The sequence below is a fragment of the Chinchilla lanigera genome, unplaced genomic scaffold (genome assembly GCF_000276665.1).
Source record: "Chinchilla lanigera isolate Chin_1 unplaced genomic scaffold, ChiLan1.0 scaffold00167, whole genome shotgun sequence".
In the NCBI taxonomy this organism is placed as follows: domain Eukaryota; kingdom Metazoa; phylum Chordata; class Mammalia; order Rodentia; family Chinchillidae; genus Chinchilla; species Chinchilla lanigera.
The window spans coordinates 7340-29768 of NW_004955568.1; the positions used below are offsets into that span (position 1 = coordinate 7340).

The window sequence follows — 22429 nt, forward strand, 5'->3', positions numbered from 1 at the left end:
ATTTTAGGATCCCGAGGGATGTAAGGATCGCGAGATATTTAAAATCTCTCAGGACACTAAGCACTAAGGAGCATCGCCGGTTTTTATATTTTTTATATTTTAGAAGTTAGAGCGCTTTTCTTTCTCTCTCTCTCTTTCACACTTTTTTTCTTTCTTTCTTTTTATGCAAAATATTTTATTTTCTTCGGGTCCCAGACTTGGGAGGAGGGCTCTCGAGGCTCCCTAGTGCCCGGAGGGACAGGGTTTCCCAAAGCCCTGATGCCAGGTGATGCAGGCGCTCGGGGCTCCTAGTGCTGCTCGCGGGTCAGCCTTTCGAAGAGGCGCTCGCCCAGCCGGGCCTCTGGCCGTCAGCCCGCGGAGGGTGGTGCGCCGGCCGCCCGTCTTCTGCATGAGCTTCAGCTCCTCCTCATCTAGAGAGTGGTTCTCCAGGAAATCGCAGAGATGGGGGAGTGTCTCCACAGAGCCCTAGGCAAGAAGATCCAGAGGAGCTTGGTTCAGCTGCTTCTCCAGGGTCAGGGCGGCCTCCACGGCGTCCAGGATTTTACCCCACTCATCTACAGAAGGTTTTCTGCACGTCTTGGAAGACAGTGTGGCCGCCGCGCTGGTTTTGCATCTTCAGGAGACGCGTGGCGCCCTCGCGTTTCTGCTTGGCCAGCTCGCGGAGGAAACGGCCCAGGCCCACCGGGGCCACAGCACCGAGGTCGAAGGAGCAGCCCAGAGAGGGGGAGGTGTAGCAGGCCCGCAGGGGCAGATTCACCGGGCGTTTGACGGCAGCCTCCAGCTCGGCGGAATTTCTCTGACGAATCTGAGAGGTCACCGTGTTCAGCAAGAAGGAGCTATCCTCAGAACGGTCTTGGCCGGTTTGGAAACAGGGTGAGAAGAGGGAATTCCCGGATGTGTTGAAGCAAGAAACAGATCCATGGGACCTCCGGTGGAGCCTTCCTTTTTTTTTTTTTTTTTTGAAACAGGTTTCACTGTGTAGTTTAGGCTGGCCTTGAACTGGGAATCCTGCCTCAGCCAGTGCTGGATTACAGGCATGCACCACCTCGCTCGGCCGTATAAAAATTTCAAGGTTTGTCCCTTGTACTTTGTTCTTATTTTTATTTCTTTGACTTTTTGAGATAAGGTTTCGCTGTGCAGTTCAAGCTGGCCTCGAACTCACTTTGTACCCCAGGCTGGCCTGAAACTCCTAGTGATTCCCCTGCCTCAGCCTCCAGAGTGCTCAGATTACAGGCATGCACCACCTCACCTAGCTCATCCTTTGTACTTTGCGTTTAAATTTTTTATATTCATATATATGTATCACTTTTTACATGGTTTTTTATTTTATGAAACAATAAAATTCCATAATCAAATCAGAGTAACAATAGTTATTACACTGCATATCATTGTCATCATGTGACATGAATTTACTTCAGTTTATTAACAAATGCATATATGAAAAAATAGATGATCTGTGAATCTAATGATACTTCTGAGCAAGAAACTGACAATTTATTCATGGAATTATATTTAATTTTGTAGCTATACCTTTACATTCTTTTTTTAATTTGTACATTTTAGATATAAATAATGACAATATTCATCATAGGGAATTTATACCTGTACATGATATATCTTGTTTCTTCTTTTCCCATTCCCCTCCCTTCCCTTCAACCCCTATTCCCCTTCTTATTTACAAAAGCTTTGCTTCCATTTTTTTCCTTCTATTCTCTTTTCTTATCCCTTCCTTCCTTTCCCCCACCCTCTCCCTTGTTCCCCTTCTTATTTAAATATTTTCCACCATTTCCCTATATCTACCATATATTTTGCTCCTTATTTACACTTTTGTTTTATCATACCAGAAAAAAAAATGCAGTATTTTACATGTGTCCAGTTTAATCCATTGAAGAGTATGGTCTCTAAGTGTATCCATTTAGCTAGAAATGTCTCAAGTTTATCCTACTTTATGGCAGAGTAGTAATCCATTGTATTAAAAATAACACATCTTCTTTATCATTTATTGGTTGATAAGCACTTTCGCTATTTCCAAGATGGAGCTATTACACACTGTGAACTCTAAACATGGGTGTGCACATATCGCTGTGGTGTGATGCTCTTAATTCTTTTGGGAAGATACAAAGAAGGTGAATACCTGGGTCAAATGGAACCTCTAGGTTTAGTTTTTGGAGGAAACGCCACACTGATTTCCACAGTGGTTCCACAGTCCAAGAAAGAATAGAATAATAGCTATTCTTTCTGGAATGAGATGGACTCTCAGCATTGTTCTACTTTGCATCTCTTGAATGACCAGTAATGTTGAACATTTTTTCATATATTTATTTTCTGTCTATACTTCTTCATCTGAGAAGTGTTTATTCATATCAAATGCCCATTTTTGGATTGTATTATTAAATTGGGGGCCTCTGATTGTTTTGAGTTCTTCATATATTCTAGATAGTAATCCTTTTTGTCTGCGGAACACTGGCAAAAGCATTTTCCCACTCTGTGGCTTGTCTTTTCACTCTGTTGGTGGTTTCTCTTGCTGTGCAAAAGCTTTTTAATAAGATGAGATCCCAGTTGTTGATTCTTTGTGGTAGTTCCTGTGCAATCGGGGTTTTGCTCATAAAGTCTTTGCCTATATCAAAGTCTTTGCCTGTATCAAGTTCTACTGATTCTATCTTGCAGCAGATTTAGTGTTTCTGTTTTAATGTTTAGATGTTTGAACTCATTCAATTTTAGTTTAGTGCATAGTGAAAAATATGAGTCTAGTTTTAATCTTTGGCCTATGTAAAGTCAGTTTTTCTAGTGCATTTATTAAAGAAGCTATCTTTCTTCCAGCGATGATGTTTGGTTCCCTTGTCAAAGATAAGGTAGCTGAATATGTCTGTAGTTTATTCATCTTGTAATCTGTTCCATTGACTGCAGGTCTGTTTTTTGCCAGTACCCTGATGTATTTATCACAGCAGCTTTGTAATACAATCTCCAGCCAGGGATTGTGATGCCCCTGCCTTGCTTTTGTTGCCCAGAATTGCTTTTGCTATTCTAGGTCTCTTCTGGTTCCAAATGAATTTTAGGACTGTTTTCTCTAATTCTGTTAGATGTACTATTGGAATTTTGATCAGAATTGTATTAAATCTGTATAACAATTTTGGACGTATGGCCATCAGAATACTGGTAAGGACAAATATGTAGATCCACAGAACAAAATTGAAAGTCCTAAAATAAATCCTTTTGTTTATGGTCAAATGATTTTATCAAAAGTGTCAAGCACTCTTTTGTGGAAAGTACAGCAAAGTGTTGGTTATCTACATGCAATCACCATACATCATATTATCTACAAATTAACCCAAAGTAGATTTAAAAAATAATGATAATTTAACTTTTTCCTTTCCTATTGTTATTCTTTCTTTTTTTTTGTCTAATTGCTCTGGCTAGTGTTTCCAGAACTATACTGAATAAAGGTGATAACAATGGACATCCTTGTCTTATTCTGGATATTAGAATGAAAGCTTTCAGTTTTTGTCAATTTAGTATGATGTTAGTTATTGGTTTGTCATAGATGGCTTTTATCAGACTGAGATAAAGACCATCTATTCAATTTTCTGTAAGGTTTTTAGCATGAATGGGTGTTGGACTTTGTCTAATACTTTTTCTGCATCTATTGAGATGATCATATGGTTTTTGTTCTTGGCTCTGTTAATATGGTGTATTACATTGAGTTATTTACTTTTTATTTTTTTAAATTACTTTTTGTCTTTTTGAGACAGGGTCTCACTATGTAGGTCAGACTGATCTTGAACTCACTATGTAGGCCAGGCTGGCCTTGAACTTTTATCAATCCCCTGCCTCCATTTCCCAAATCCTGTAAAGGCATGCACCACTGCACCCAGCCTATTACATTTATTGATTTGCATATATTGAACCATCCCTGCATCCCCAAGATGAATCCTGCATGGTCATGGTATATAATCTTGATGATTTGCTGCATTCAATTTGCCAGTATCTTATTGAGGATTTTTGTGTCCAATTTTCATTAGGAAGATTGGCCTGTACTTCTCTTTTTTGGTTGGATCATTCTCTAGTTTTGGTATCAGATTAATGCTTGCCTCCAGGAATGAGTTTGGGAGTATTGCTTCTCTTTCAGTTTTAGTAAAGTGTTTGAGAAATAGTGGCATTAGGCCTTCTCTAAATTTCTGTAGAAGTCAGCAGTGAATCTGTCAGACTTGGGCTTTTCTTTGTTGGTAGGTTTTTAATTACATCTTCAATTTCATTGACTGATATCAGTTTATTTGGAATTTTTATATATTCTTGATTCAGCTTCATAGGTATCTAGGAATCTGTTCCTTTTTCTGTGTTTTCCATCTTAGTACAATACAGGTTCTGAAATAGATGTTAATGATCTGGATTTCTGCAGATTCTGTTGTGATTTAAATTTCATTCCTAATTGCATAAATGTGAATCTTTAATTTTTGTGATAAGCTTGACTAAGGGTTTGTCAATTTTATTTAATCTTTCAAAGAACCAACTCTTTGATTCATTGATTCTTTGTATTGTTTTCTAGTCTTCAGTGCATTAATTTTTGCTCTGATCTTTATAGTTTCCTCCCTCATACTAGCTTTGGGCTTGACTTGCCCTTCTTTTTCTAGAAGATTGAGGTTTAAAATTGTGTTGTTTATTTGTGCTCACTCCTGTTTTTCTGATATGGGTATTCACTGCTATAAATTTTCCTCATAGGATTGCTTTCATTGTGTCCCATAAGTTCCACTATGTTCTATTGTCATTACCATTTAATTGTAGAAACTGTCTAATTTCTTCTTTAATTTTATCTGTAACCTATTGGTTATTCAAGAAGGTGTTATTTGATTTCCATGTATTCATGAAGTTCCTGTGGTTTCTTTCACCATTGATTTCCTATTTCATAGCACTATGATCTCCTAATATACATGAGATAATTTCAATTCCGTTGCATTTAATTAAGCATGTTTTATGACCTATTATGTGTTCTGTTTTAGAGAATGTCCCATGAGAAGAATGTGCATTCTGATGTTGTATGGTGGAACACTCTGTAGACATCTACTAAGTCCATTTGTTTAAAAGCTTGGTTCATTTCTAATGTTTCACTGTTGATTTTTTTCTCTAGTTGACCTGTGTATTTGTGACACTGGGGTATGGTGGTTCCTCCATTACAACTGTATTAGTGCTTATTTCATTTTTCATATCCATTAATATTTGTTTTATATAGGTGGGTGCATTGGTACTTTGTGCATATATATTTATGATTGTTATATTTTACTCTTGGACTGTTTCCTTAACAAGGATGTAGTGATCTTTTTTGACTCTCTTGATCAATCTTGGCTTGAAATCCACTTTGTCTGCAAATAGCATAGCTACCCCTCCTTTTTTCTGGGTTTCTGTCACATAGAGTATTGTTTTCCATCCTTTGATGTTCTGTGAATTGCTTTTTGAATTAAATGTTTCTTGTATGCAGCATATTGTTGGATCTTGCTCCTTGGTCCATGTGAACCAGTCTGTTTCTTTTGATTGGTGAACTGAGACCATTAACATAATACATAACTGATATGTATTGACTTACCCTTGTCATTTTTTTCCCTGTTGTTGGCTCCCCTTTATACTTCTCTTTAATTGCTTGACTTTCTGCCTTGCCTGTTGGATTCCTTCCATTGGGGTTAATGGAGTTGTAATCCTTGCTATCTCATTCTAGAATGTCCTTCAGAACATTTTGGAGTATTGGTTTGATGTGCATGTATTTCCTCAGTTGTTCTTTGTCATGGAAATGTCTTATTTCTCCTTTGAAATAAATGTCTTATTTCAACTTTGAAAGATAGTTTTGTGTGGCACATCAATCTACATTGGAGGTTATTTTCTTTAGGGCTTGAAATGCTTCACCCCAAGCTCTCCTTGATTTGAAGGTTTATGTTGAGAAGTCAGCTGTGATTCTGATGGGGTTTCCTTTATAGGTGATTTGTTTCTTTTCTCTAACAGCTTTTAATATTCTCTTTATGTGAAATTTCTGGAATCTTTACTATTATATTCCTTGTAGATTTTTTTAACATGGCTAATTGGAGTTCTATTATGCCTCAGTTACTGTATGTCAAATTCCTTTTCCCTTCTTGGGAAGTTTTCTGCCATTACTTCTGTGGACAGGTTTTTTATGTCATTTGTGCTACCTCCTGCTTTTTCATTGACTCTAATGAATCTTATTCTTTGTGTCTTCTAGCAGCTGTTGAACTGATTTTTCATGGTCCGTTGCTATTTTTAAGAAATCTTTATTTTCATGATTACTAGTTGCAGTCCTCTCTTCTACATCTGCTGTTATGTCCTTACATTGGTTTATTTTGCTGTATATACTTTAAATGCAATTTTTAACCTCCTGGATATCTGTCTCAATTTGTTTCATGGATTCCATTTCTTTCCCATATTGGGTGTCCATGGTTTCCATCATTTTCTTAAGCTCCTCTTTTTTTATCTGTAACTGATCTTAATTCAAGAAGCATGTCTTTCATTATGGGCACTGTGTCTGTAATTATCTGAGAAATTATTTCTCATTTGATTTTTTCTAGAGCTTCATTCATCTGCTTTGTTACTTCCACTGTAATCACTTTAGAGAGTCCAGTTGGGTGCCTTCAAATAGTTTGGATTTGCCTTTGATGAGCTGGAAGTCTGAGGTTCAATCTTGTTTAAGTGCCTTCTAATTTTCTATTTTTTTAATTCCCGGGTTGATGATTGCAATCCAGGTTTCACTATTGCTAGTATTTAGGGCCCTTAGGAAATGACTACTACTTATAGGTGTTTTCCAAATTTAGCTGGCTTCTAGGTTTTGAGTCTGTTGAAAGATCCCACTTCTTCAATTTATTCAGCATGGATAGTCACTATTCTCTTGGCCTGGCTCCCAGTTCTTTTGCACTACCCTATAGTATTGTTTATGACCCTTAGGCAATCTCAGTCTTGGTATACCAGGAAGAACAACTGATTAGAACAATTATATCGCCTTGGCTAAAGTAGTATAAGCAGCAATAACAATTGCATCAAACAGAGCCTAGAAAGTGAGAAACTTATAAATATTAATTTGCTGCCTTTAACCATATGAACTATATTTGTTGTTATAAAACAAAATCTAACCTGAACCAGAATATTGTATATAGTAAATACCCCTCAATATAGTGATTTTTACCTTCAGGGGAGAAAATTTTAAAAGGATTAGGGAAATAAAGAAATAAATGAAGAGGAATAGATTAGAAGTAAAGCTGGAAGACGAAGATTACTCAAACTTTGGGAAACTGGTGAAGAAGACGAGTGAAAGAGAAAAAGAAGCAGTAAAAACAGGAACAGAATAGAACAACAAATGTAGAAACCATGTTGACATTTGGCAGAGACCACTATGAATTGGCTCTGATTAGGATTTAATATTAAACAATTGGCTTCCCATGTTTACTTGTGAATTGTCCAAGGCCTATGCCTCTTGTATGGAGACGGTCAGTGGACTCATAGTAAGTGAATCTCTATGAGTCACTGGTTACCACTGAGGCCTATATTGGCCTGTGAAGCTGTGATGCCTCAAAGGACAAGATAAGGCCACAGCTAAGGACATTTGGCTCCAACCCCAACTAACTGAAAGGAGAGTGCAGCTGCAGGCTCCATACTCCTACAATAAATGCCAACCTAAAGATAAGATAGTTCTCCCAGTTGACATAATTTCCTACTTGGGAAAATATCTCCCAAAGTCCTGCTAGATTCCTCTAAGATTCCCACATTTTCTTCAGTATCCCCTTCCTTTGTTTGAAAATCAAATAAATGCAGACCACCCAGAGAAGTTCTTCGTCTTAGCCCCAGAGAATCTCTAATTCTGTTAGAGGGTTTAAAGCCTGGAGCCCCACAATCATATCCCTTGTCTCATTTATTTAAGCCTTCACCATCCACTCATTTGGAAAATTGCAGGCCTTATCAGGCCACAATAACTAAGGGATATTATTAAACTGTTAACTGGTGCCCAGACCAGGGACCTGAAGTCCTTGGATTGGGAATTTTTATTCTGAACGAGTAAGTCGACTTAGAGTGGAAAGTATGGGAGATAGAGAAGGCCTTCACAGAATAAAAACTTCACCAGGTATGCCTAGAGAAGAGAGGGAAGAGAAGCATTCCACAAGGAATAGGGGTGAGTCATCCTACTCTGAGTAACCTGCTTCATCTGGGAGTAAAATGAGCCAAAAGTTTTCAGCTGAGGAGCAACAACACATGCAGCTGCTCCAAAGTTTGCTTAAATGCTCAGGGGCTCATGTGCCTGCAAAAGACCTAACAAAAATGTTAAAAGAGGTAACCAAATATAATCCATGATTTCCTTAGGCAGACACTATAGATACTGATAATTGGGAAAGAGTTGGAAAAAATCTTAAAAAGGCACACAGTGCAGGAAAAGTCATTTCCCCTGAGATATTTTCAACTTGGAACCTGGTTCATTCAGTTTTAAGTCTATTACATAGATCAATAGTCTCTGATTTGGACACAGAGGAAACAAAATGTCTGCAGCAGAAGGCATCTGCAGCCAAAGCAGAGTTCTTAAAGGGACCTTCTCAGCAGAAGCAGGAGCCTTTCAAAAGAACATCCCATTCAGTTCTATCCAGAAACTTACAGATTTTAAGGGACAAACAGCTGCAAAAGGGGAATTCACTGGTACCCCTGCTTGCATCTGAGTTGGAACTCATTTGGAAGATTTACTAAAAAGAGTATGGGCAAGTATTCTAGAGGATGGAACTCCTGTGCAGTCCTTTTTACACGTCCTTCAAGGCCCTAAAGAACTCTATACTCAATTTGTTTGCAGACAGGTTTCAAGCACACAAGCTGCAGACATTTTAATTCTACAACTAGCATATTTGAGTGCTAATTGAGACTGCAAATAAGCTTTAAATCCTGTAAAATCAACCAATAATTTGACAACATATAAGCTTTTCAGGATACTGGAACTTGTAGTGGATTGACAACTGGTGGTCAACTTATAACCCCCAGCTGAACTGATTAAGCATGGTGCTAGATGTGGGAGGTCCGCCTGAGGATTATTACCAGCAGCATAAGAGGCAAAACTGGAGAAGTTGGGCTGTTGGGAGCTAGTAGAAGCTATTGGGAGCCTGCTGGAAGCAGAGTGAAGCTGTAAGGAGCTGTTGGTCTTCTTGGAGGAGTTTGTCATGCAGGCTTTCCTGATAAACTTGGCTGTTTTCATCCTCCAAGGAGCTCAGGACCTTGTTGGCACTGAGAATGGCTTTGGTTCACTTTGGCAAAGCTCTGGTCTTCACTCTAAGCATCACTTCCTGGCTCTAGAGGGGAAGATGGTCCACTACAAAGTCTCCTGGAGAAGCTTGTTGCATTGGCTTTCCTGACGGTCAGCAGTCCTGACCATCAGAGGAGCTCAGGACCTCACTGTTGTTGAGAATGGCTATGGTACTTTTCAGGAGAGCTCTGGTTCTTACTTTGCATGTGATTTTCTGGCTCCAGTATAGATCTTTCAGCCTGCTAGCACAGATCCTTCATCCCACTGGCACAGACTTACTAGATTCCACCACTGACCTTTGGGCCTTCCCAGCACAGATCCTGCATGAGATATTGTTATGGGCTGTAGGCCTCCAGTTGGACTCATGTGAGGCATTGTAATGAGCTGTAGGTCTTCAGCCGAACTCAAGTAAGACATTTCCGTGGGATCCAGGGCCTTGGGTAGATTCCTTGGTCTTAGTGTGTGGACAGATTTCCTGCACTCTTGTATATCATTCTTTGGGTGACTATTATAAATAATATAGAACATGTGTCCTATATTATATTGTTCCCCTTGCAAAATAAGCCCCAAACCAACACAGAACTGAATTGTGTAAAACAATTATGATGACTCAGGTTATGGCTGGTTTTGCTAATACTAAAGGCGGTAATATAAAATGCTTTAACTGTGGACAAATGGGATATATTAGGAAAAAACTGTAGAGTTCTTGCTGGATCTAATGGGACAGTTGCTGCAGCTGCAGCAATTCAAAGAAAAAATGCCTCTGGCATGGAAGGTTTGGATCCCATGCCTGGACCCTGTCCAAGATGCCAAAAAGGGAGACATTGGGCCAAACATTGTCATTCTAAATTCCATAAGGACGGTAGACCTTGGCCAAGAAACAATTTGAGGGCTTTTCCTCAGGCTGGCCAAAAATAGAGGGAATACAATCTGTGAATCAGAATGTCAGTCAGCCTTATCCAGTGCAAACACATCAACAGATTCAACAACAATCTCAAAGGTGGCTCCCTGGAGAGATGTAAATTCACTCATCAGGGGAACAATACAAAGTACAGGATTAGATCATCCTGTGGCTTGCAAAGTTATTCTTGTTGCGGGTGAAAAACCTACCCCAATTCCCATAGGAGTTTGGTGTCCTCCACCTGAGAGAACAGTTGGTCTTGTACTGGGAAAGGCTGATCTAAGTTTAAAAGGAATAACTATTGTACCTAGTGTGACTGATGGTGATTCTCAAACCAAAATACAAGTTTTTGCATGTGCTATGGATCTCTGGGTTTTTGAGCAGGAAGAATATGTGGTGCAGTTGATTTTGTTACCTATAGATAAACTTTCTTTTGTTAAATATAGATAGGTCAGGAGGGAGCAACAACCTCAGAATGACTACAAAGAGAGAAATTTATTTTACACAGGAAATGACTAAAAATAGGCCTATGTGTTTTGTAAAGATTAATAGAAAATGTTTTGAAGGCTTAATAGATACTGGTGCAGACATGTCTGTACTCCCATTATAACAATGGCCTACCATGTGGCCAACACAAAGGGCTTCTACGTCCTTAATAGGACTGGGATCCTCTCAGCATGTACTACAAAGTGTGTCACCCTTGTCTTATGAGGGGACAGACCAACGAGAGGGTTTCTTTTTACCATATGTGACACCTATTCTGGTCAATTTGTGGGAAAGAGATTTGTTGCAAAAGTGGAAATTAATGTTGACTAGTGATTCTGATCTTAACTTTAAACAAAGTCTAATTCTAAAATTAAACAAATAGATTCAAATCCTAAAATTAGATAAATGATGATTAACATGGGATGTCAAGAAGACAAAGGGCTAGAAAAAAACCTGCAGGGAATCAAAGAGCCTATAAGAACTATACCTAAACTGGGTGTGGTGGCGCACACCTGTAATCCCAGCATTCGGGAGGCTGAGGCAAGAGCATCATTGTGAGTTTGAGACCAGCCTGGGCTACAAAGTGAGCTCAAGGCCAGCCTGAACTGCACAGCGAGACCCTGTCTCAAAAAGACAAAAAAAAAAAAAAGAATTACACCTAAAAATGACAGGCATGGTATTGGATATCAACAGGTTTTTTAACAAGAGCCATTGATACTTAACCCTCCAAAACAGCTCTGCCTTTATAATGGAAAACTGAGGTGCCTGTTTGGGTAGACCAGTGGCCCTTAGCAGGGAAAAACTAATCCAATTACACAAATTAGTTGAGGAGTGATTACAGCTAGGACATTTAGAAAACTCAGTTAGTCCTTGGAATACTCCTGTCTTTGTTATTCCAAAGAAATCAGGCAAATGGAGGTTATTGCATGACTTAAGAGCTTTGAATGCTTGCTTAATTCCTATATGGGGCACTACAGCTAGCATTGCCAAACCCAACTGCAGTTCCCAGAGACTGGTGTCTCATCATAATTGATTTCAAAGACTGCTTTTTTAACATTACTCTTTATCCCACAGATAGGCTGCATTTTGCCTCTTCTGTACCTCGTTTAAATTTTAAAGAGCCAATGCAACTATATTAATGGGTCACATAACCTCAAGGAATGTGAAATAGTCTGACTTTGTACCAGTTCTTTGTACCACCGGCCTTACACAGAGTGAGGCAAGCCTATCTTTCTGCACATATAATTTATTACATGGATGATATCTTACTGGCAGCTCCCAATTAAAAAACAACTGTATGACCTCTTTGCAGAGAAAAAATGAGATTTAATATCCTTTGGCCCCTGCTTGCTCTGGACAAAGTACAATTGTGCAATCCTTTTTATTACCTGGGAATGCTAGTGACTAACAGGGCAATCAGGCCACAAAATCTATAGATTCATCAAGATGATTTAAAAATGTTGAATCATGGTCAAAAGTTATTAGGAGACATAAATTGGATAAGGCCAAAACTGGGTATTGCTACCTATCAATTAAAACATTTATATAATAGTCCACAGGGAGACCTGGCTTTTGATTCCCGTCATAGTTTATCTACTGAGGCTCAAAAGAAACTAACTTTGGTTGAAAAAATGTTATATCAGCATCAAGTTTTTAGAATAAATACAAATTATCCTCTTATCCTTTACATTTTAAATACTCCTCACTCTCCCACAGGTCTTATGGGACGATTTTATGATAAACAAATTTATCCTATCAAATGGCTTTACCTTTCTAAACAGTTAATGAAAGCCTTACAATTATATTTAGAACTAATTGCCAAGGTTGTCACTATGGGAAGGACAAGATCCAAACAACTCCTTGGTACTGATCCTGCTACAATTGTATTGCCTATTGATTTAAATCACTATTTGACTCTGTTACAACAAGCTCTATCTTGGCAAGTAGCATTTGCAGATTTTATAGGACAAATTGATAGCCATTGTCCCAGTGATCCTATCTTTCAATTTTCTGAAGCATTCATGTATTAGTCCAAAAATCACTAAATTTGGACCTATTTCTGATGCAGTAGTTTATTTTACTGATGGCTCATCCAAGGGATAGGCAGCAATTTTCAGTCAGGATTATCAACAGGTAATAGAGACTCCAGGACTTTCTGCACAAAGGTCAGAAATTACTGCTATTTTGTCATACAACAATTTAACTCTAAACCTATGAACATAATTAGTGATTCAGTCTATGCAGTCCACCTTACTCAGAGGCTTGAGAGCACCACCCTACAAGTCAACTTTAGATCTGCCTCTATTTAATTTGTTTCTCATGCTACAAAAGGCAATTCATAAACGAACAACACCCTTTTATACTGGCCACATAAAGTCTCATTCTAAGTTACCTGCATTTTTAACATATGGGAATCAACAAGTTGATTTGTTAATTGCTTTTACTACTCCATTTGATGCAGCTAGACAATCTCACTCATACCATTATCAAAGTAGTAAGGCTTTAACCAAAGAATTTCCATTATCCAGGTCTCAAGTAAGACAAATTGTTATGTCCTGTCCTATTTGTCTAAAGGCTCCTAGGCCTGTGCCATAAGAGGGTAGTAACCCCAGAGGCTTAAAACATAATGATATTTGGCAAACAGATGTTACACATTTCTCTTCTTTTGGCAATATATCATGTATCTATTGATATGTATTCTCATTTAATGCATGCAGCTTGCCACACAGGAGAAAAACTTGGCCATGTGCAACAACACTGCTTGTCAACATTTGCTTCTGTGGATGTTCCACACACCATAAAGACTGACAATGGGCCTTCATATATTAGTAAACCTTTAATAATCCTTCTTTCAGCTACGGCACATTAAACACATTACAGGAATCCCTCAAGGGCAAGTAATTGTAGAAAGAATGCATCTATCTCTTAAAACTCAATTACAAAAGCAAAAAGAAGGCATACAGTTATCCCCACAAGCACAACTAGATTTAGCCATTTTTACTGTAAATATTTTAAACCCAGCTGCAGACAATAAATTGACCCCTGCAGAACTTCATTGGTCAGCATCCTATGATGATGCTCAGCATAGGGCTTGAGTGCTTTGGAAAGACATCAACACAGGAAAATGGGAAGGACCGGTTCAGCTAATAACGTGGAGATGAGGTTACCCTTGTGTCTTAACAGGTGATGGATCCATGAGGTGGCTGCTGTCCAGGAATGTACAACCTTGGCAGGAGATACAACTGACAATGAAGACAGTCCCGTGTGATGACTCCACCAATCCGAGCCCTCCAGAGGATGAGCCTGTCCAACAAGACTTGCCCCCAGGGACCTGCCAATCAGCCAGAAAATCCACCTCCAGCTCTCCTGCAAGAACAGGAAAGAGGACGAATGATCCAGTGGAATAACATACAAGTGACAATCCATGAGGCTAGAGACAGTCAGCAGAAATGGAGTTCTACCAACCCCTGAGAATCTTTTGGTTGTCTTAATGGCTCTGCTGGCAGTATTTGTATGTATAACATCTGTTTCAGGAGTGGAGTATTGGGCTTATGTCCCTAATCCACCATTGATTGGACTCATTTACTTGAGCAGATCCTCCACCTGAGATTTATCATGAACCAGATATGACTGGCCCTAAGTTAGACATCATTCCAGGCCCAGTCATCCCTATTTATATGCCAGACAAGGCAACTATTAATTATATTTTATATTTCGCTTTTCCACCATTGTGTTGAAGATGTTAAAGTTCATTCAAAGTACTGCTATGCCACTTGCCCTCAAACTTGGGTGGGACACACTTTGGAGCAAGTGGTTATTATTACCTAAGGATCCACCTACCTTAGGAAATATAACAGATTCATGGAAACCAAAGATATCTATTTGCTCTATAGTTACTCTTTTGAAATACATGAAGATGCTATTTGGCCTTAGGTGGCCTGTCAGGCTGAGGCAGGAATTAAAGGAAAAATAGGATAATATGAGTTTATTGGTTAGAACCCACCGGGAGAAATTATTGGCAAGGTAAAAAATATAGGCCCACAGCAAATTCCAAATTGGACATATCAAGATAACACTACCAAACAATCTCTACCCATACAACTTATAAATTGGACTGCCTCAGGGTTTAGTACCCCTATGCCACACTTAATCTGTTGTGGACACATAAGACCAATACAACTATCTTTTTGGAAGCTGATCCTACCTTTTAAAAAAGGAAGTATATGGACTGGCAAAAACATAAAATCCAATAATAAGGAAGTTCTTCAGTTAAAACATTACAAGACTGTCCAAACTTCCATTTGCATTGATAATCCATATGTATTCCTATATGGCACCATATCTTGGAATGCCAGTTCTTTTAAATGCTCAAATTATACCTTGAGTCACTGTGTTAAACCAGGTTTTGTTTATGGACAGATGTTATTAATAATGGGTCACATGCCAGGAGTTTGAACCCCTGTTAATCTCATTGAAACATGGTCCTATTCTCCTGTGTCACACTTGCTACATATATTAGTGAAACACATCTGACCCAAAGGACAAAGAGAATGTTCATTTGATTATTGCAGGAATTGTCTCTCTGGTTCTCCTAATTTTCAGTGTGGCAGCTCCTTCCATGGCCATCATGTATCCTGTACAAACAACTCATTTTATAAATAACTGGACAAAGACTACTGATGAAGCATGGAAAATCCAGTGTAACACAGATGCTAAATTACAAGTACAGCTTAGCATGCTGGAAACTTCTGTGTATGGATGGGCAACCAAATAGACAGTCTATAACTCTTACAAGGATTGAAATGCCATTATAAGGCCACTCATTTCTGCATTACTCCCTTGCCTTACAACAAATCTGTGCATCCTTGGGAGGATATAAAAACATGTACAAGGAGCTATCCATCAAAATATTACTATCCATCAAAATATTACTATATCAATGCCCTCCAGAAGGAGGTATTGTCAATGTCCTGGCAAACCCAAAAATTTGACAAAAAAATTCAAGGTTGGGACAAATTTTCTGATACTTTAAACCAATTAAATCTATTCAACTATTTGAAGACACACTTTTGGCTTTATGTTAGTCCATTTGGAGTAATCTTTGTGTTTCTCTTTATTCTATTCATAGTCTGCTGAAGAGAAGCCAGGATGGGCCAACTGGTAGACACCATACAACTATGACCTACCCTGATTCAACTACTATTACAAAAACAAAAAGGAGGAATTGATGGAGAGCACTATGAAGTGGCTCTGAGCAGGATTTAATATTAACCAGTTGGCTTTCCATGTTTACTTGTAAGTTGTCCAAGGCCTACATCCCTTGTCTGGAGATAAGCAGTGGACTCATAGTAAGTGAACCTCTATGAGTCACTGGTTACCACTGAGGCCTATATTGTTCTGTGAAGCTGTGATGCCTCAAAGGACAAGATAAGGCCACAGCTGAGGACATTTGGCTCCAACCCCAATTAACTAAAAGGAGACTGCAGCTGCAGTCTAATTGCCTATAATACTTGTAACTAACTTAGCTATCTATAATATTTTCCCTCTGAACAGCTATCCCTAACTATGGTTAGGGAAGACTGGGCATAATTTTCATCTTAACAGCTTCAAGCTGAGAAGGGTTGATGTAAAGAAAGACTGCAGTCAGGGACCCCCTCCCTCCAGAGAGCTAAATCTAATGGCCTCAGAAGTCCTGTTATAGTTTACCAGTTATGAACTCTCTTTATGAGGTGGACTTGGTGGATCTTGGTAGAAGGAAACTAGCATATTTATTTTTGGTTTTATCTGTATGGTCACTTGGAGTTTGGCAGCCTCTAGGAAAGAATAAACCAATTTTTGGAGAAATTTGTATTACTATGGCATTGTCTTATACATTTTCTCGTTATACCATGACCAAGTTAAAGTGAAACCTATATTAATTAAAATTAACTTCTTGCTATCTATCAAGGTCAACTAAATCTCCTCAGGATTTACCTTGGAACCTTATACAGTGCCCCTCAGTTCTACTGTCAGTGTTAGCTGTCTGGATGAGTCACGGCCATTGCTTGACCAAGTTGCTTTCTGTGAAAGCTTCGGAGACTTTTCTCTCCTGGTGACTCCCTTAGGTACACTGTACACTGTAGAATCACTTTCCTCTGTGGTCCCACAGTCACTTGATCAGAAGATCAGAGACTTAACCTAGTTACAGGATGATACAGCAGAGGTTCTCTTATGTCCTGCATCATCATTGACCTCAGAAGGCTAGGGTCAAAATATTGGCTATCCCTTTAGCTCATCTATGTTTTTAATTTTCAATCTCCAAACCTTGGCTGTTGAACATCCAGAAGAGAAGGTTAAAGACATTACATTGTAGTGGGAGCAGTGAACTTAATAATTAAATTTTAGCTGAGTATTAGGCACCTTGAAATATAAAGTATAGCCAGAGACCTGTTATTTCTTACCAACCATGGATGTTCTACACTTGATCTTAGCCAAAAGGCCAAGAAGCGATCATGAATGTTCTAGCATTTGAATCCCTGTAGAATGTTAACAGACAAGAGTTATATAGTTTTACAGAGAAAATTTAAAATCAAAAGCCATACATAGTTGTGTAGTGTAACAGTCATGATCACATTTTTGTAGCACAATTAAATCTTCATCTTGGAAATGATAGACTTTTTAATCAATCACCCCTATCTAATACATAAGAAGTTTTCACCTAATTAGTTGTCCTTTAATAGTACATAATTGAAGAAATTTGTAATGTTGTCTGGGCTGTTCAGTATCTAAGGATCTCTAATTGTGTGGCACATACATAGCATATACATCACATGTTTTTCTTAAAAATTATCATTTGACAGATGACCTCATGTTGGCTTGACATGAACCTGTTATTACAAATATCTGGAGCAGAAGAGAAAAGCAGATGTATGAATCTGAAAGAATGTCTATCATTATAAACAATCCCAGTTTTACATTTTAGAAGACTATACATTTGGAAGGCATGAATACATTTAACACACCATGAGATTAGCAGTAACAAATTGTCATTATTTTGTTTCTTAATTTAGTTTTGTACCCAGAGAATGTTTTAATCAGAAACCTTGTCTTATTTTTTGAAAACTTAACCTTTTGACAATGACCGATGTAAACATATCACAATTATATGTATATATATATATATATATATTTGTCCTTTTGAGACAGGATCTCACTATGCAGTTTAGGATAGTCTTAAACTCACTTTATAGCCCACTCTGGTCTTGAACTCACGATCCTCCTGCCTTAGCCTCCCAAATGCTAGGATTACGGGTGTGTGCCACCACTCCCGGCCAGGACAGCTTTCTTAATTCAAGGCATAAAATGTCTACACATCTACCAGGGCCTATATTTTTATACCATATTTGGAAGGTTTATTTGGCATATAAACTTCAGTAACCATGAAAGGATTCAAATTGTTCGTCAGGTGTCATGTATTTGGATGGTGTATAAATTGAAAATTCAAAACAAAGCCTTCAAAAAATGAGTGATTAGCAGCCAGATAGAGTTTTTTCTTTTGTAGTAGGTCATTTTGTTATCGAAAAATAGGCAATTTTGATGGAAACCAAATCTCTTGAGTGTCCTTATTGTTCTAAAAATTTCAAAATTACCTCATCACTGTTCTGTAAATCCTTTAGATTATGATGATTAGAATGATAAAGTCTTGCTATCAAAGCTTTTAGTTCAGATAGTGAAGTGTAATGATAAGTATATTTTTGAGTTTTTCTATTAGTGCATAAGAATGTTTTACTTGTATTTTATTATTGGGGTATTTCAAAACATCTTGTAGTATATTGTTCATTACAAACAATTTCCAGCATTGAATTGAAGTGTTGGCATTCCATCCAAAAGGATTCATTGCTGGCAGGAACCTAATAACATTTTCTTTCTTTCTTTCTTTCTTTCTTTCTTTCTTTCTTTCTTTCTTTCTTTCTTTCTTTTGTTCTTTTGTTCTTTCTTTTTCTTTCTTTTCTTTCTGTCTTCCTTCCTTCCTTTCTTTCTTTGTTTTTTTTTTTTTGAAACAGAGTCTTGCTATGCAGTTCAGGCTGGCCTTGAACTCAGTTTGTAGCCCAGGCTGGTCTCAGACTCACAGCCCTCCTGCTTCAGCCTCCCAAGTGCTAGGATTACAGGTGTGTGCCACTGTGCCTGGCCTAGGTTGGCATTTATTGTAAGAGCTACAAGGAATAACTGGCAAAAAAAAAAAAAGACATCCAAATAAATAAATAGGATGGCCCAGTACAGTTAATAACTTGGGGATGATGGTATATTTGTATATTAACAAGTCATAAAATATCACTGTGGATGCCATCCTAGAACATATAGCCATAGATGGGCTGGGGATATAACTTAGTGGCATAAGTGCCTGCCTGGCAAATGCAAGGTCCTGAGTTTGATTCCCGGTACAAAAAAAAAAAAAAAAATGTAGCCATACAGAAGAGATCGAGATCTTCAAAACTGTGGTGAAGTCTGCTGCCACCAGACCCATCTTGGATTTTACAATGGACTGATTATATTAACATTCTTGTGTCTTTTACTTCTGTTCTTAGTCTGCGGTTACAAGGGACACCAAACCCGACAATGCTAGCCACATTTCAACTGCTGCAATTATAAAAACAAAAAGGAGAATTGATGGCAACCACTACAAAGCAATTCTGAGCAGGATTTAAATTAACCAATTGGCTTTCCTTCTTTACTTGTGGGTCTGTCCAAGGCCCAGGCTCCTTGTCTGGAGATGGGCAGCAGACTCATTGTAAGTGTCTTAGTTACTTTTCTCTCTGAGACAAAATACCTGACACTCAGAATTAAGGAAGGAGAGGCTTATTTTACTAACAGTTTGTGGAGGTTTTAGTCTATAATCAGCTGGCTCCAAGGCAGAGTCACACATGGCAGAAGACAACCAAAGCAACAAGAACAAAACGGAGGAGTGGAAGGAGCAAGCCTCTTTCCCTCACTTATATGCAGGCGGCCTGCCCCACAGTGGGTGTAGCACTCACACCCACAATCCCAGCACTGGACCATGAATCATTCACAAACTCTAGAAGCCTGCCCCATGACTATATGAGGCTTTGGGCGGATATCTAGATACAAACCATAACAGCAAGTGAACTTCTGTGAGTCACTGGTCCCAGCTGAGGCCTGTAGTGGCTTGTAAAGCCATGAGGCTTCAAAGGACAAGATAAGGCCACAGCTAAAGACACATGGCTCCAGTGTCAATTAACTAGATAAAAGCTGTAGCTGCAGACATTTTACTCCTGGGTGGAGACCTTCCTGGAGAGAACATAGTTCTCCAAATTAACATATTACTTCAAGAAGTCCTTAAGTGGACTTCCAAGGTCCTTGAATGGTCCTGCTCAGATTTCTGCCTTTCTTCAGTATTCCTCTCTTTTATTTGATAACTAAATATGGGCCACCAGAGTTCTTTGTGTTAGCCCCCAGAGAATCTCAAACTTTATGAGAGGGTTTTGATCCCCCTGGAGCCCTAAAATCATATCACTTGACTCTTATTTAAGCTTTTGTCATACACTCATTTGGGAGATTGCAGACATGATCAGTATGCTGCAACTGAGGGATCATATTAATGCACTAATTTTTTTTTTTTTGAGACATAGTCTCATTATGTAGTGCAGGCTGGCCTTAAACTCATGGTGACCCCCCTGCCTCAGGCTCCTGAATGCTAGGATTACAGGTGTGCACCACTTTGCCCAGCCACACATAGAAATTTATTTTTTAGATTTAGTAAGCAAATAAACAGTGGATGTGTTTTTCTTAAAAAGTGATGGTATATTTAATATTTTGTTTTATTGATATTTGTTTCCTGCTAACTGAAGTGTATAATAGGAACCTAACAAAATAGGAAGACCTGACAAGTATGACCTGCCAAAACAAAATATGAAATCAAAACATGAGCTGTCAGTGTAAGCTAGACTTGTTCATGGAATATGCTGTTGCCATGTGTGAAGACTGCCTTTCATGTGGTAATTGTGGCAAAGGCTGTATCTGTGGTAGAGTCTTGTATTTTTATATTTCACCTAGGAATTTATTCCTATTGTTTTTTAGATTTTATAAGTAGGTAAACAGCGAATGTTGAAAATCATGTTTATTCTAAACATTACACATTAAAAATTATATCTTATTTGACATTTCCTCCTAAAACTGTGGTTGTAACGTATGTGCACTCAATGACTGAACAAAATCTTCAAGGCAGACCTGCAAAGCTGAGCCCCTATGCAACAAAACTCTAACAACCTTATAGAAAAAGGAAAGAAAACCTAATCAGTTGCAAGTTTCTGTTGCTCCAAGAGCTGAGAATACAGTCGGTCCCTAACCAACGTTAGGTGAAACCTCTACTAATGAACTGCACTTAATAAAGCAGTCCGCTTTTAGAGCTTTGCAGGTGAGTTGGTCTGGTGAGCAGGCAGGCAAGCTGCTTTCCGTCATTTTGTCTTGCTTCTCTGCAGATGCACAATACCTCTGCTGGTAAGATTTGAGAACGCCGGAAGCGACAGCATCAAAACTCTTTCCCTACTCCATTGGTATGGTTGACCTATACCTGAAATGTCAGCTCTTAGAAAGCTGAAACAAGAGAACCCCGCCACTTAAACATCAGCCTTAATTACTTACACAAATACTTTTCTTCTCGGTATCATCACCACACGTCAAACTACTGTTTTCCAAGTAAAACGTTTATCAACTGGGCACATTATTTCTCCGTACCAGCCTTCAGTACAAAGCAAGACTGTCTGAAAAACAAAACAAAACAAAAACTAGAAATCAGGGACTTGTAAAGAAACCAAGGATGTCAGTGTTCTAGAAAAAGCAGCTGATTCTGTAAAGGCCTTGATTCTCGGGCTTCAGGTGGAGGATGCCCTTGCCCTCCTCAGGCTGGATAAACTCTTTCTAGAGTCTTTTGAAATTCCAGGTGTTAAAGCTCTAAAGGGAGACCACCAGTCAAGGGCAATAGAAAGAATCGCTGGTCAAGGAGGAAAAGCCACCGTAAGAATGTAACATGGACTCTGACAGTTTTGGCTGTGAAAGTTCACATCCTTGGCTCTCTGCAAAACATCAAGACAGCAAGAACTGTCAATGAGCTGGTGTGGTAGCGCATGCATGTAATCCCAGCACTTGGGAGGCTGAAGGCTGGAGGATGGCAGGATGGTTGAGGCCAGCCTGGGCCACATACTGAGTTCAAGACCAGCCCTAACTACGGACACTGTCTCTCAAAGAAACAAAAAATAAAACAATTTTTTAAAAACCTGCCATTTGCAACCCCTTCCTGTGAAATGCTCCCTTAAAGGTTTGTGGCAATACTCAGCCCGTTGCCGGCAGATCAGCAGGTTGGTTTGGATTTCAAATTAGAGACTTTTATCTTTGGACTCTAAAGAAAAAGACCTTACACTCTGCAAGTGGTCATACAAAACCTTGTGAAGAATGTTTCAGTCACTTGAAGCCAGGATCCTTTTAAATAGCAAGGAAAGTTTTAATTGCCGGTCCAGTGCAGCTCTTGAAATTTCGAAGGCCAGCACAGCATGGGGTGGCAGTGGGGAAGAAAGACAGGAATCAATACACAAAAGCTGAGGTTAGGTGGTGCCCTTCCTCCTGGTGGGAGAAAGTGAATATGCCAGCACTTGTACCACGTTTATTTATACAACCAGCATATGAGTAAGTTCATGGAGAGTTTAAGGGGAGTGTAGGCTGTGAGACAGGAAGAATATCTAATCAGAAACGGCCCCCCCTTGGGGGCTTTAGGGGACAACTGGTGGCTT

At 38.9% G+C, this 22429-nt stretch overlaps 1 long non-coding RNA gene and 1 pseudogene across 1 annotated transcript; both read right to left on the bottom strand.

The window, feature by feature from the left end:
• Nucleotides 1–160: 160 nt before the first annotated feature.
• LOC102019863 lies at nucleotides 161–13170 on the bottom strand (annotated as a pseudogene).
• Nucleotides 13171–13631: 461 nt separating this feature from the next.
• On the bottom strand, nucleotides 13632–21729 carry LOC102028695. The gene is made up of 2 exons (XR_265037.1): nucleotides 21288–21729; nucleotides 13632–14015 (listed from the first exon to the last, which is right to left on the bottom strand). It is a non-coding gene; the product is annotated as an uncharacterized LOC102028695 (long non-coding RNA).
• Between the last annotated feature and the right edge of the window lie 700 nt (nucleotides 21730–22429).